Below are 15,095 nucleotides of genomic sequence, written 5' to 3'. Positions count from 1 at the left end.
AAACCAGGACTAAACCAGGACTAAACCAGGACTAAACCAGGACTAAACCAGGACTAAACCAGGTCTAAACCAGGTCTTCTTCATGTTTCTGGCGTAATCCTTTAGTTCCTCTGTTTTCCTCAGTGACAGCGCCCTCGTGTGGCTGATCTGGAAACAGTTTCTTTTGCTGTAAATATTGTAAATTATAACTTTATTATGATTTTTCTGTTTCATTTATGTATTTCTGTGCTTTTTGTGAGATTTTATGCTTTGTTCTGATTCTGTTCAAACATTTATACAATAAAGTAAAAGATGGAACTTGTCTTGCGTCTGGTCTGACCTGGTTTTGTGTTTTTATGGATGGATCTCCCAAAATGGCCTCCTGGACAGCAGGGGGCGCTCTGACCAACTATTACTGGCACTTCTGTGGATTCTGCCATGAATAATACATGAGTTTCATGCTCCAAAGACCCTTGTCCCATCACAGCCCTAAACAAGCCTTAAATGAGCCCTAAACGACCCTTAAACGAGCCAAAAATGAGCCTTAAACGAGGCCTAAACGAGCCTTAAACGACCCTTAAACGAGCCCTAAACAAGCCTTAGACGTGCCCTAAACGAGCCCTAAACGAGCCCTAAACGAGCCTCAGACGAACCTTAAACGAGCCCTAAACGAGCCTTAAACGAGCCTTAATTGAGCCTTAAACGAGCCCTAAACGAGCCTCAGACGAACCTTAAACGAGCCAAAAATGAGCCTTAAACGAGGCCTAAACGAGCCTTAAACGACCCTTAAACGAGCCCTAAACAAGCCTTAGACGTGCCCTAAACGAGCCCTAAACGAGCCCTAAACGAGCCTCAGACGAACCTTAAACGAGCCCTAAACGAGCCTTAAACGAGCCTTAAACGAGCCTTAAATGAGCCTTAAACGAGCCTCAGACGAACCTTAAACGAGCCCTAAACAAGCCTTAGACGTGCCCTAAACGAGCCCTAAACGAGCCCTAAACGAGCCTTAAACGAGCCTTAAATGAGCCCTAAACGAGCCTCAGACGAACCTTAAACGAGCCCTAAACGAGCCTTAAACGAGCCTTAAATGAGCCTTAAACGAGCCTCAGACGAACCTTAAACGAGCCTTAAACAAGCCCTAAACGAGCCTTAAACGAGCCTTAATTGAGCCATGAACAAGCCTTAAACGAGCCCTAAACAAGCCTTAAACGAGCCTTAAATGAGCCCTAAACGAGCCTTAAACGAGCCAAAAATGAGCCTTAAACGAGCCTTAAACGAGCCTTAAACGAGCCTTAGACGTGCCCTAAACGAGCCTTAAACGAGCCTTAAACGAGCCTTAAACGAGCCTTAAACGAGCCTTAAATGAGCCCTAAACGAGCCTTAAACGAGCCTTAGACGTGCCCTAAACGAGCCTTAAACGAGCCTTAAATGAGCCCTAAACGAGCCTTAAACGGGCCTTAAACGAGCCTTAAACGAGCCCTAAACGAGCCTTAAACGAGCCTTAAACGAGCCTTAAACGAGCCCTAAACGAGCCTTAAACGAGCCTTAAATGAGCCCTAAACGAGCCTTAAACGAGCCTTAAATGAGCCTTAAACGAGCCCTAAACGAGCCTTAAACGAGCCTTAAACGAGCCTTAGACGTGCCCTAAACGAGCCTTAAACGAGCCTTAAATGAGCCCTAAACGAGCCTTAAACGAGCCTTAAATGAGCCTTAAACGAGCCCTAAACGAGCCTTAAACGAGCCTTAAACGAGCCTTAGACGTGCCCTAAACGAGCCTTAAACGAGCCTTAAATGAGCCCTAAACGAGCCTTAAACGAGCCTTAAACGAGCCCTAAACGAGCCTTAAACGAGCCTTAAATGAGCCTTAAACGAGCCCTAAACGAGCCTTAAACGAGCCTTAAACGAGCCTTAGACGTGCCCTAAACGAGCCTTAAACGAGCCTTAAATGAGCCCTAAACGAGCCTTAAACGAGCCTTAAACGAGCCTTAAACGAGCCTTAAATGAGCCTTAAATGAGCCTTAAACGAGCCTTAAACGAGCCTTAAATGAGCCCTAAACGAGCCTTAAACGAGCCTTAGACGTGCCCTAAACGAGCCTTAAACGAGCCTTAAATGAGCCCTAAACGAGCCCTAAATGAGCCCTAAACGAGCCTTAAATGAGCCTTAAATGAGCCTTAAATGAGCCTTAAACGAGCCTTAAATGAGCCTTAAATGAGCCCTAAACGAGCCTTAAACGAGCCTGGAGTTGCCATCCATCTCAAGCCCAGATGAGGGACACTTTTGTCCAGACGCACGTGACAAACAATAATGTAAATTGCAGGTGTCATGAGTCAGACCATAAAGCTGCTCGTGTCAGTGTCATGATGTCAAACCTCTGCTGTTGTTGTTGTTGTTGTTGTTGTTGTTGTTGTTGTTGTTGTTGTTGTTGTTGTTCATGTGAAAAGTGAAGACGATTAGCACAAGTTTCTCTCAAACCATGAGCTGCTAAACCAGTGAAAAACTTCTGTGTTAACATGTGATTAAAGGGACTTATTAAAGGGACTTATTAAAGGGAGTTATTAAAGGGACTTATTAAAGGGACTTATTAAAGGGACTTATTAAAGGGACTTATTAAAGGGACTTATTAAAGGGAGTTATTAACGGGAGTTATTAAAGGGACTTATTAAAGGGAGTTATTAAAGGGACTAATTAAAGGGAGTTATTAAAGGGTGTTATTAAAGGGCGTTATTAAAGGGACTTATTAAAGGGACTTATTAAAGGGAGTTATTAAAGGGAGTTATTAAAGGGAGTTATTAAAGGGACTAATTAAAGGGAGTTATTAAAGGGAGTTATTAAAGGGAGTTATTAAAGGGACTTATTAAAGGGACTTATTAAAGGGAGTTATTAAAGGGACTTATTAAAGGGAGTTATTAACGGGAGTTATTAAAGGGACTTATTAAAGGGAGTTATTAAAGGGACTAATTAAAGGGAGTTATTAAAGGGTGTTATTAAAGGGACTTATTAAAGGGAGTTATTAAAGGGACTTATTAAAGGGAGTTATTAACGGGAGTTATTAAAGGGACTTATTAAAGGGAGTTATTAAAGGGACTAATTAAAGGGAGTTATTAAAGGGTGTTATTAAAGGGACTTATTAAAGGGAGTTATTAAAGGGACTTATTAAAGGGAGTTATTAAAGGGAGTTATTAACGGGAGTTATTAAAGGGAGTTATTAAAGGGATTTATTAAAGGGACTTATTAAAGGGAGTTATTAAAGGGACTTATTAAAGGGACTTATTAAAGGGAGTTATTAAAGGGACTTATTAAAGGGACTTATTAAAGGGAGTTATTAAAGGGACTTATTAAAGGGAGTTATTAACGGGAGTTATTAAAGGGACTTATTAAAGGGAGTTATTAAAGGGACTAATTAAAGGGAGTTATTAAAGGGTGTTATTAAAGGGACTTATTAAAGGGAGTTATTAAAGGGACTTATTAAAGGGAGTTATTAAAGGGAGTTATTAACGGGAGTTATTAAAGGGAGTTATTAAAGGGATTTATTAAAGGGACTTATTAAAGGGAGTTATTAAAGGGACTTATTAAAGGGACTTATTAAAGGGACTTATTAAAGGGAGTTATTAAAGGGACTAATTAAAGGGAGTTATTAAAGGGATTTATTAAAGGGACTTATTAAAGGGAGTTATTAAAGGGACTTATTAAAGGGACTTATTAAAGGGAGTTATTAAAGGGACTTATTAAAGGGAGTTATTAACGGGAGTTATTAACGGGAGTTATTAAAGGGACTTATTAAAGGGAGTTATTAAAGGGACTAATTAAAGGGAGTTATTAAAGGGATTTATTAAAGGGACTTATTAAAGGGACTTATTAAAGGGACTTATTAAAGGGAGTTATTAAAGGGACTTATTAAAGGGAGTTATTAACGGGAGTTATTAAAGGGACTTATTAAAGGGAGTTATTAAAGGGTGTTATTAAAGGGCGTTATTAAAGGGACTTATTAAAGGGACTTATTAAAGGGAGTTATTAAAGGGACTAATTAAAGGGAGTTATTAAAGGGAGTTATTAAAGGGAATTATTAAAGGGACTTATTAAAGGGACTTATTAAAGGGATTTATTAAAGGGACTTATTAAAGGGAGTTATTAAAGGGAGTTATTAAAGGGACTTATTAAAGGGACTTATTAAAGGGAGTTATTAAAGGGACTTATTAAAGGGAGTTATTAACGGGAGTTATTAAAGGGACTTATTAAAGGGAGTTATTAAAGGGACTAATTAAAGGGAGTTATTAAAGGGTGTTATTAAAGGGCGTTATTAAAGGGAGTTATTAAAGGGAGTTATTAAAGGGAGTTATTAAAGGGAGTTATTAAAGGGACTTGTTAAAGGGAGTTATTAAAGGGACTTATTAAAGGGAGTTATTAAAGGGACTTATTAAAGGGACTTATTAAAGGGAGTTATTAAAGGGACTTATTAAAGGGAGTTATTAACGGGAGTTATTAAAGGGACTTATTAAAGGGAGTTATTAAAGGGACTAATTAAAGGGAGTTATTAAAGGGTGTTATTAAAGGGACTTATTAAAGGGAGTTATTAAAGGGACTTATTAAAGGGAGTTATTAAAGGGAGTTATTAACGGGAGTTATTAAAGGGAGTTATTAAAGGGTTTTATTAAAGGGACTTATTAAAGGGAGTTATTAAAGGGACTTATTAAAGGGACTTATTAAAGGGAGTTATTAAAGGGACTTATTAAAGGGACTTATTAAAGGGACTTATTAAAGGGAGTTATTAAAGGGACTTATTAAAGGGAGTTATTAACGGGAGTTATTAAAGGGACTTATTAAAGGGAGTTATTAAAGGGACTAATTAAAGGGAGTTATTAAAGGGTGTTATTAAAGGGACTTATTAAAGGGAGTTATTAAAGGGACTTATTAAAGGGAGTTATTAAAGGGAGTTATTAACGGGAGTTATTAAAGGGAGTTATTAAAGGGATTTATTAAAGGGACTTATTAAAGGGAGTTATTAAAGGGACTTATTAAAGGGACTTATTAAAGGGACTTATTAAAGGGAGTTATTAAAGGGACTAATTAAAGGGAGTTATTAAAGGGATTTATTAAAGGGAGTTATTAAAGGGACTTATTAAAGGGACTTATTAAAGGGAGTTATTAACGGGAGTTATTAACGGGAGTTATTAAAGGGACTTATTAAAGGGAGTTATTAAAGGGACTAATTAAAGGGAGTTATTAAAGGGATTTATTAAAGGGACTTATTAAAGGGAGTTATTAAAGGGATTTATTAAAGGGAGTTATTAAAGGGACTTATTAAAGGGAGTTATTAACGGGAGTTATTAAAGGGACTTATTAAAGGGAGTTATTAAAGGGTGTTATTAAAGGGCGTTATTAAAGGGACTTATTAAAGGGACTTATTAAAGGGAGTTATTAAAGGGACTAATTAAAGGGAGTTATTAAAGGGAGTTATTAAAGGGACTTATTAAAGGGATTTATTAAAGGGACTTATAAAAGGGAGTTATTAAAGGGAGTTATTAAAGGGAGTTATTAAAGGGACTTATTAAAGGGAGTTATTAAAGGGACTTATTAAAGGGAGTTATTAAAGGGACTAATTAAAGGGAGTTATTAAAGGGTGTTATTAAAGGGCGTTATTAAAGGGAGTTATTAAAGGGAGTTATTAAAGGGAGTTATTAAAGGGAGTTATTAAAGGGACTTATTAAAGGGAGTTATTAAAGGGACTAATTAAAGGGAGTTATTAAAGGGCGTTATTAAAGGGACTTATTAAAGGGAGTTATTAAAGGGACTAATTAAAGGGAGTTATTAAAGGGCGTTATTAAAGGGACTTATTAAAGGGACTTATTAAAGGGAGTCATTAAAGGGACTTATTAAAGGGAGTTATTAAAGGGACTAATTAAAGGGTGTTATTAAAGGGCGTTATTAAAGAGACTTATTAAAGGGACTTATTAAATGGGATTTATAAAAAGGAGTTATTAAAGGGACTTATTAAAGGGCGTTATTAAAGGGCGTTATTAAAGGGACTTATTAAAGGGATTTAGTAAAGGGAGTTATTAACCTGTTCCCACCCACCTGAGGCCGGCGAGCATTTTCTATATCTCAAATATTCTCTTACATCATCACTTTTATTTCCGTGGTCAATACCATAAGTTATACATCATTTTAAAGATTATTTTCTCAACAAAACGAATATGTCATTGATTTATATTGAATAATTTGCCCCAAGAAGCAATTGCCAATAGTTTGTGAGAAAGTCTCAACTTTTACAAACACATGTCCTGTTTGTGTTTATGACGGACGAAACGGCTTTAATTCTGTTCATCCTTGTACTCAGTCTGTCCGTAAGGAACCATTGAAAAACAATATCCACTTGTATTTTTACTGGAGTTTTCACATTTCGAGATATTGTCAAGTAAACAAACTTTTCTTTGTTTCTCGCCGGACGAGAATGCGCTTGTCTGCCGCATTTCTCCGTCCATAACAAATGACCTGTTTGACCTATAAAATAATGTTGGATATCCTTCTTTTCTTCAGACTGTTTCCTACAGAATGAAACCATCCACACATTTTTCTGTCCACGGGTTTGTTTGCTACAGCCTCCGCAAAAAAAAATGCGCCGCTTGCGACGCACATGGATTAGTCTGTTTACATCAAATCAAATCAAATCAAATCAATTTATTTTTGTAAGGCCCAAAATCACAACAACAGTTGCCTCTGAGGGCCACAGGGAGAAATGAATCAACAATGTCTGTGGTGGCGATGAAGTCAGACAATGTCTGTGGTGGCGAGGGACGATGTCCCAGGGTCCTCTGTCCTTAGACTCTCCTTCTCGGCCAGGAAAAACTACAAAAAAAACCTCTTTGGGAAAAAAGCGTAGAAACCTGGAGGAGTTCTAGTGAAGGAGAGATCCCACTCTCACAGACGGACAGACGGACACGAGGAGACTGGAGCTGGACCCACTCTTCAGGCAGATGAGGGACCGTCCACACAGGGCAGGGACACTTCACCAGGGGAGGGACATCTGGGTCCACAGGTCCTCAGGAGTGAGAGAAAGAAAAAGAAGGCGGTGAACAGTTTGCAAGTGGAATCAAAAAATAAATATTGTTTGATAGCATAAGTAGTCAGAAGAAGAAGAGGATAGTGCTCAAGCTGCCATACTTCCCCCAGCACAGTTACTCCTAGGGCAGCGTAGCTGAAGCTGTGGGTTTATGTTTCTGTTCCTAACTACTCTGACCATAAGCGATTTCGAAGAGGAACGTTTTAAGCCTGGACTTAAATGAAGAGACTGTGTCAGCATATTTAACATGGGTCGGGAGCTGATTCCATAACACAGGAGCTTGGTAGCTAAACGCTCTACCTCCTACAGTACTTTTAGAGACTCTTGGCACCACCAGAAGGCTCTACCTCCTACAGTACTTTTAGAGACTCTTGGCACCACCAGAAGGCCAGCATTCTGAGAGCGAAGAGCTCTGTTTGGATGATATGGTTCTATAGCATCTTTGAGGTAGGATGGGGCCATGTCATTTATGGCTTTGTAGGTCAAGAGTAGAATTTTGAATTTGATTCTAGACTCGACGGGGAGCCAGTGAAGAGACTTCAGCACTGGCGTAATGTGCTCTCTTCTTTTTGTTCCTGTTAGTAATCTTGCTGCTGCATTTTGAACCAGTTAAAGCTTTTTATGGAGCTTTTAGGACACGCTGCAAGCAGGGAGTTACAGTAGTCTAATCTAGTCGTTACAAATGCATGGATAAGTTTTTCGGCATCACTTTTAGGCAGGATTCTTCTGATTTTGGCTCTTGTTGCGCAAATGGAAATAGGCTGTTTTACAAGCTTGATTTATATGAGCTTTAAATGAGAGCTCCTGGTCAAATAAGACTCCAAGGTTTCTTACAGTAGAACTGGACGCGACACACTCACCGGAAATGACGTCACCGGAGATCAAAGGTGATAAAAAACCTACATCTAAACATCTAAATAGCGCCGCATGTGAGTGACGTAGCTGAGATTGATTGACAGATTATTCTAGCCAATGAAAATAGCTTTAGAAAGAGGGGCGGGACAAAGGGCTTATTGACACAGAATCTTCTGTATTCTCGTGCGTAAGGCTCCGGGAAGGCTGTAAAGAGCCAGATTTCTCGGCAGGATTTTGCGCATAACGTTTTCTGATTTTATTAGCCTTTTGGACGTGCATTTTGTTAGATATATGTATTATTATACCAATACAAAATGAAATAAAAATATTATAATTTTTTTTTTTTTTTTTTTAACCTCTATATGGGAAATTCATGGGTAAACTCATATTTACACATTTTCACATACCTTGTTTTTAGCAGTTATAATGGGTATTAGTGGCCTACAAAACATCAAAATGTATGTTTTATGATCATAGAGGAGCTAAAATTGTAATAAAACAGTTTGGCACATATTTGGATCACTTGAATATACTTTTTGATACAAAAAGGTCAACAGCACCAAAATGCTTCTGTTCTAGAGATCTGAAACTTGACACAGTTGTTGTCATGACAACATCATGTACAGTGAACAGCATAAACACACAATGAAGTATGTCCTGCTCAGGACCATTACAAATTAACAATATTCAGGCGAGACTAAAAAAAGATGTTTGGTTTATGTTTGGGCCTCTGTAGTGTAAGTTCTGAAGCCCTGACAGTGTGACACCTGCACATCTGCAGAAACTAAAAAGGCCTAAGCTTTCTAATGATGCATCACACTTGCATGTGGAACGTAACATCCTCTTTTAATAAGAAATGCCATTTGGGTCTGACCAGTGTGCACAGGGCGAAAAGAGGTGGATGGAAACAGGTTAAAGGGACTTATTAAAGGGACTTATTAAAGGGAGTGTTACAGACCCCAAACTACCATGTTATTTTGTGCCGCGGCTCCTGAAACTGCTGCGCTATTTGACCGGGCCAGGTTAAGGTTAGGGTTAGGGTTAGGGTTAATGTCATGCAGCGTTGGACGTCATTTCCGGTGAGTGTGTCGCGTTTTCAGAGCTGTTCGTTCTTAGAGCCTTTTACCGATTAATCCACGAATTATACACACTATTTACGCATCATATACACAAAAGTGAACGTTTGATTTCTCCGCAAACAATCCGGAGCCTCAAGCCGCTCACTTTTCAGTATTTCGTGGATTAAAAAGCCCTCCTCACTCTCTAGCTCCAGCCTGAACTAGCCTAGCGTAGCCTAGCCGCTAGCGTCATGGCTGGATCTACCTTTACCTGTTTGAGCTGTCATATGTCGAGTCAGAACCCTGGCTCCTTCTCTGATGATAGGTGCGTGAAGTGCAGTGTAGTGGTAGTTTTGGTTGCCAGGGTTACGGAGTTAGAAGCGCGGATCCGCTGTTTAGAGGAGCTTAAGTCCAGTTATAGTTCGGTTTTAGCGCGAGGGCTACCGGACCGCGCTGCAGGGCGTAGCATTAGCATTAGCAGTAGCAGTAAGGCCGAGCTCAGCCCCTCAGCGTCTCCCGTGCAGCCGGGACTAGACCAGGAACAGAATAGGGACCAATTTGTGACAGTTCGGAGGGGACAAGGCGCTAAACGCCGAACCTCAGAGCGCCGTGAGCTTCACGTCTATAATAGGTTTTCTCCCCTCAGCGATCACACGCCCGCTGAACACACGAGAGAAACTCTTGTAATCGGGAGTTCTATTGTTAGAGACGTGAAGCTGCCAGCTGCTAGCGTTAGGTGTTACCCAGGGGCCAGAATGGGTGACATCGAAGGAAACCTTAGGATCTTAAAGCAGAGTAGGACCCGTTTCCGGCGAGTCGTGGTTCACGCAGGCGGTAACGACGCCCGGCGGAGACAATCAGAGGTGCTCAAAGTTCAAGTAGCCGCGGTGTGTGACCTAGCGAAGTCGATGTCGGACACTGTAATATTTTCTGGTCCCCTGCCCAATCGGATCAATGCTGAATTGTACAGCCGTCTCTCACCATTCAACAACTGGTTATCCAGATGGTGCCCTCAAAACAACGTAGTCTTTATTGATAACTGGAGTGCGTTTTGGGGAAAGCCCGGGCTCATACGCAGGGATGGCATCCATCCGACTTCGGAGGGTACATCCCTATTAGTTCGGAATTTGACCGATAGTCTTAGTCGTGTTAAGTGACCATCTAGGGATGAGCCCCAGGTGCAGAGCAGCAGTTCAAGACACTCCTCTGTCGCTGAACTCTCGCCCGTTCTGTTACATGTGAAGTGTTCAGATTCAAGACAGATAGAGACTGTGTGTGTCCCTCGTGTCCCTCGTGTCCCTCGTGTCCCTCGTACAAATAATGCCAAAAAGTCACATCTCAGAAAAAATATTTCAGGCGTCAGACCAAATAACTTAAGGAAAATAACAATCACAAATGACACAAATACACAAATGAATAAACACGTAAAATGTGGACTGATCAACATTAGAGCAATTTCCTCCAAATCGCTCTTAGTTAATGAATTAATTAGTGACTATAACATAGATCTTCAGCTCTAACTGAAACGTGGCTTCAACAAGACGACTACGTCAGACTAAATGAGTCCACCCCACCCACCCATGTTAACCCCACCCACCCATGTTAACCCCACCCACCATGTTAACCCCACCCACCCATGTTAACCCCACCCACCCATGTTAACCCCACCCACCCATGTTAACTTTCAGACTGCCAGGAGCACAGGCCGAGGTGGTGGTGTGGCAGTGATCTCCCACTCAAGCGACTCATGAGCCCTAAAACTAACAATGCATTTCACTCATTTGAAAGCCTTATGCTGTCAATCACATGTCCAAATATGAAAAACCTAAAAGGAGTTTTGTTCATAGTTATCTACCGACCTCCTGGTCCTATTCAGAGTTTTTAACAGAGTTTTCTGACTTTATATCAAACTTAGTGTTAGCCTGGGATAAAATAGTTATAGTTGGAGACTTTAATATCCACGTGAACATGAGTGATGACGCTCTCAGTAATGCCTTCAGCGCCTTGTTAGACAGCATTGGTTTCACTCAGAATGTAAATAAAGCGACTCACACTCACAAGAACACTCTGGATCTTGTCCTAACGTATGGAACAGAGATTAGTGACCTCATTGTCCTCCCTCAAAACCCTATATTGTCAGATCATTTCCTAATTACCTTTCAGTTTATTCTTAAAGATCATCCAGCCCCACAAAATAAAGTTATAATGAAAAGGACAATATCTGAAAAATCTATCTCAAAATTCAAAGAAATAATAGAGCCAATATTCAGTGACATGTCATGTGATCATGTCATGTGATCATGTCATGTGATCATGTCATGTGATCAGGTCATGTGATCATGTCATGTGATCATGTCATGTGATCATGTCATGTGATCCTGCTGAGAACAGCTTTAGTCCCAGTTTAAGTGATCAATGTGTCGACTTGACCATGAATTCTCTGAAGTCTGCTCTTGACGTTGTCGCGCCGTTAAAACAGAAGGTCATTAGGCCAAAGCGCGCCTCCCCATGGTACAACCAAGAACTGCGTTCACATAAACAAAGAGTTAGAAAGTTAGAGGGATTATTTCGTCGCTCTCACACCGAAGAATCCCTAAAAGCAGGAAAAGTTGCCTGCTGTCCTATAAGCAGGCTCTGCGTAAGGCCCAAACCAGATATTATTCAAATCTAATAGAAGTCAACAAAAGTAACACTAAATTCCTTTTCAGCACTGTAGCTAGGCTAACAAACTGTCACAGTGCAGTAGAGCCCTCAATCCCAGCTACACTTAGCTCTGATGATTTCCTCCTATTTTTTAATAATAAAATAAAAACAATCAGAGATAAATTAGATGAAATTACCCCCGCTATTAGCCCTGAACTAGCCCAAGCTGTAAATCTAACGTCCCATATAAATCCACCTGTAAACCTAGAAAGGTTCACAGCTGTTGATCAAGCAGAGATAACTTCAGCCATTATGTCCTCTAAAAGCTCAACTTGTGTCCTAGACCCCATTCCAGACTCCTCAAAGACATTCTTCCCCTAATTATAGACCCTATTCTTAATATAATAAATACTTCACTCCAAAGTGTTTATGTTCCACAGTCCTTCAAACATGCAGTCATTAAACCTCTTCTGAAAAAGCCTAATCTAGATCCCGACCTATTGGTAAACTACAGACCTATTTCAAATCTTCCCTTCGTCTCTAAAATCCTTGAAAAAGTTGTAGTAAAACAGCTTTGTCGCCACCTGCAGGACAATAACTTATTTGAAGTTTTCCAGTCAGGGTTCAGAGCCCACCACAGCACTGAAACTGCACTAGTTAAAGTCACAAATGATTTGTTATTAGCCGCTGACGATGGACTGGTCTCAATCCTGGTTCTGTTGGACCTCAGCGCAGCGTTTGACACCATCGACCACAACATTCTACTGCAGAGGTTAGAATGTGATGTAGGTGTTGGAGGAACAGCCCTCAGCTGGTTTAAATCCTATCTATCTGATAGGTTCCAATTTGTTAATGTAAACCAGAGCTCCTCACCAAGCTCTAAAGTAATTTACGGTGTGCCACAGGGTTCGGTACTCGGTCCAATTCTGTTTACTCTTTATATGCTGCCATTAGGCAACATTATCAGGTCACATGGCATTAACTTCCACTGCTATGCAGACGACACTCAGCTGTATTTATCAATGAAACCTGATCAGAGCGATCAAGTAGACAGACTTAGTACTTGTGTGAAGGAGATAAAAACCTGGATGACACTAAACTACCTGCTTCTTAACCCTGAAAAAACCGAGGTCATTGTGCTTGGCCCTAAGCATCTACGAGACGCTCTATCTGAGCAGATAGTCACACTGGACAATGTCAGTGTAGCCTCCAGTTCTACTGTAAGAAACCTTGGAGTCTTATTTGACCAGGAGCTCTCATTTAAAGCTCATATAAATCAAGCTTGTAAAACAGCCTATTTCCATTTGCGCAACAAGAGCCAAAATCAGAAGAATCCTGCCTAAAAGTGATGCTGAAAAACTTATCCATACATTTGTAACGACTAGATTAGACTACTGTAACTCCCTGCTTGCAGCGTGTCCTAAAAGCTCCATAAAAAGCTTTCAACTGGTTCAAAATGCAGCAGCAAGATTACTAACAGGAACAAAAAGAAGAGAGCACATTACGCCGGTGCTGAAGTCTCTTCACTGGCTCCCCGTCGAGTCCAGAATCAAATTCAAAATTCTACTCTTGACCTACAAAGCCATAAATGACATGGCCCCATCCTACCTCAAAGATGCTATAGAACCATATCATCCAAACAGAGCTCTTCGCTCTCAGAATGCTGGCCTTCTGGTGGTGCCAAGAGTCTCTAAAAGTACTGTAGGAGGTAGAGCGTTTAGCTACCAAGCTCCTGTGTTATGGAATCAGCTCCCGACCCATGTTAAATATGCTGACACAGTCTCTTCATTTAAGTCCAGGCTTAAAACGTTCCTCTTCGAAATCGCTTATGGTCAGACTAGTTAGGAACAGAAACATAAACCCACAGCTTCAGCTACGCTGCCCTAGGAGTAACTATGCTGGGGGAAGTATGACAGCTTGAGCACTATCCTCTTCTTCTTCTGACTACTTATGCTATCAAACAATATTTATTTTTTGATTCCACTTGCAAACTGTTCACCGCCTTCTTTTTTTTCTCTCACTCCTGAGGACCTGTGGACCCAGATGCCCCTCCCCTGGTGAAGTGTCCCTGCCCTGTGTGGACGGTCCCTCTTCTGCCTGAAGAGTGGCTCCAGTTCGCCTCAGTCGGTCCCTCATCTGCCTGAAGAGTGGGTCCAGCTCCAGTCTCCCTCGTGTCCGTCTGTCCGTCTGTGAGAGTCGGATCTCTCCTTCACTGGAACTCCTCCAGGTTTCTACGTTTTTTCCCAAAGAGGTTTTTCTGTAGTTTTTCCTGGCCGAGAAGGAGAGTCTAAGGACAGAGGACCCTGGGACGTCGTCCCTCGCCACCACAGACATTGTCTGACTCCATCGCCATCACAGACATTGTTGATTCATTTCTCCCTGTGGCCCTCAGAGGCAACTGTTGTTGTGATTTTGGGCCTTACAAAAATAAATTGATTTGATTTGATTTCAGGTTAAGTTAGGGTTAAGGTTAGGGTTAGAGTTAGGGTTAGGGTTAGGGTTAAGGTCAGGGTTAGGGTTAAGGTTAAGTTAGGGTTAGGGTTAAGGTTAGGGTTAGGGTTAGGGTTAAGGTCAGGGTTGGGTTAAGGTTAGGGTTAAGGTTAGGGTTAGGGTTAGGGTTAATGTTAGGGTTAAGGTTAGGGTTAAGGTTAAGTTAGGGTTAATGTTAGGGTTAAGGTTAGGGTTAAGGTTAAGTTAGGGTTAAGGTTAGGGTTAGGGTTAGAGTTAGGGTTAGGGTTAGGGTCAAGGTTAGGGTTAAGGTTAGGGTTAAGGTTAGGGTTAAGTTTAAGGGTTAGGGTTAGGGTTAGGGTTAAGGTTAGGGTTAGGGTTAGGGTTAGGGCTAGGGTTATGGTTAGGGTTAGGTTAGGATTAGGGTTAGGGTTAGCCATGAGGCTACATGGCAGTGCCGCGGGGGTTAGGGTTAGGGTTGGGTTAAGGTTAAGTTAGGGTTAGGGTTAGGGTTAGGGTTAGGGTTAGGGTTAAGGTCAGGGTTAGGGTTAGGGTTAAGGTTAAGGTTAAGGTTAAGGTTAAGGTTAAGTTAGGGTTAGGGTTAGGGTTAAGGTCAGGGTTAGGGTTAGGGTTAGGGTTAGGGTTAAGGTCAGGGTTAGGGTTAGGGTTAGGGTTAAGGTCAGGGTTAGGGTTAGGGTTAAGGTTAAGGTTAAGGTTAAGGTTAAGTTAGGGTTAGGGTTAGGGTTAGGGTTAAGGTCAGGGTTAGGGTTAAGGGTTAGGATTAGGGTTAAGTTAGGGTTAAGGTTAGGGTTAAGGTTAGGGTTAGGGTTAGGGTTAGAGTTAGGGTTAGGGTTAGGGTTAGGGTTAGGGTTAGGGTTAGGGTTAGGGTTAGGGTTAAGGTTAGGGTTAGGGTTAGGGTTAGGGTTAGGGTTAGCCATGAGGCTACATGGCAGTGCCGCGGTTCCTGAAACTTCTGGGCCATTGGACCTTGGCTCTGCAGCCACAGCCTTTATTGTAACTCTGACATTTAAGCTTTAAAAACATGTCATTTAAC

The sequence above is a fragment of the Eucyclogobius newberryi genome, unplaced genomic scaffold (genome assembly GCF_026437365.1).
Source record: "Eucyclogobius newberryi isolate DKJ021-1_F unplaced genomic scaffold, fEucNew1.0.hap1 SCAF_20, whole genome shotgun sequence".
Taxonomy (NCBI): Eukaryota; Metazoa; Chordata; class Actinopteri; order Gobiiformes; family Gobiidae; genus Eucyclogobius; species Eucyclogobius newberryi.
The sequence above is the reverse complement of the archived record's forward strand: the minus strand, read 5'-3'. Positions refer to the sequence as shown.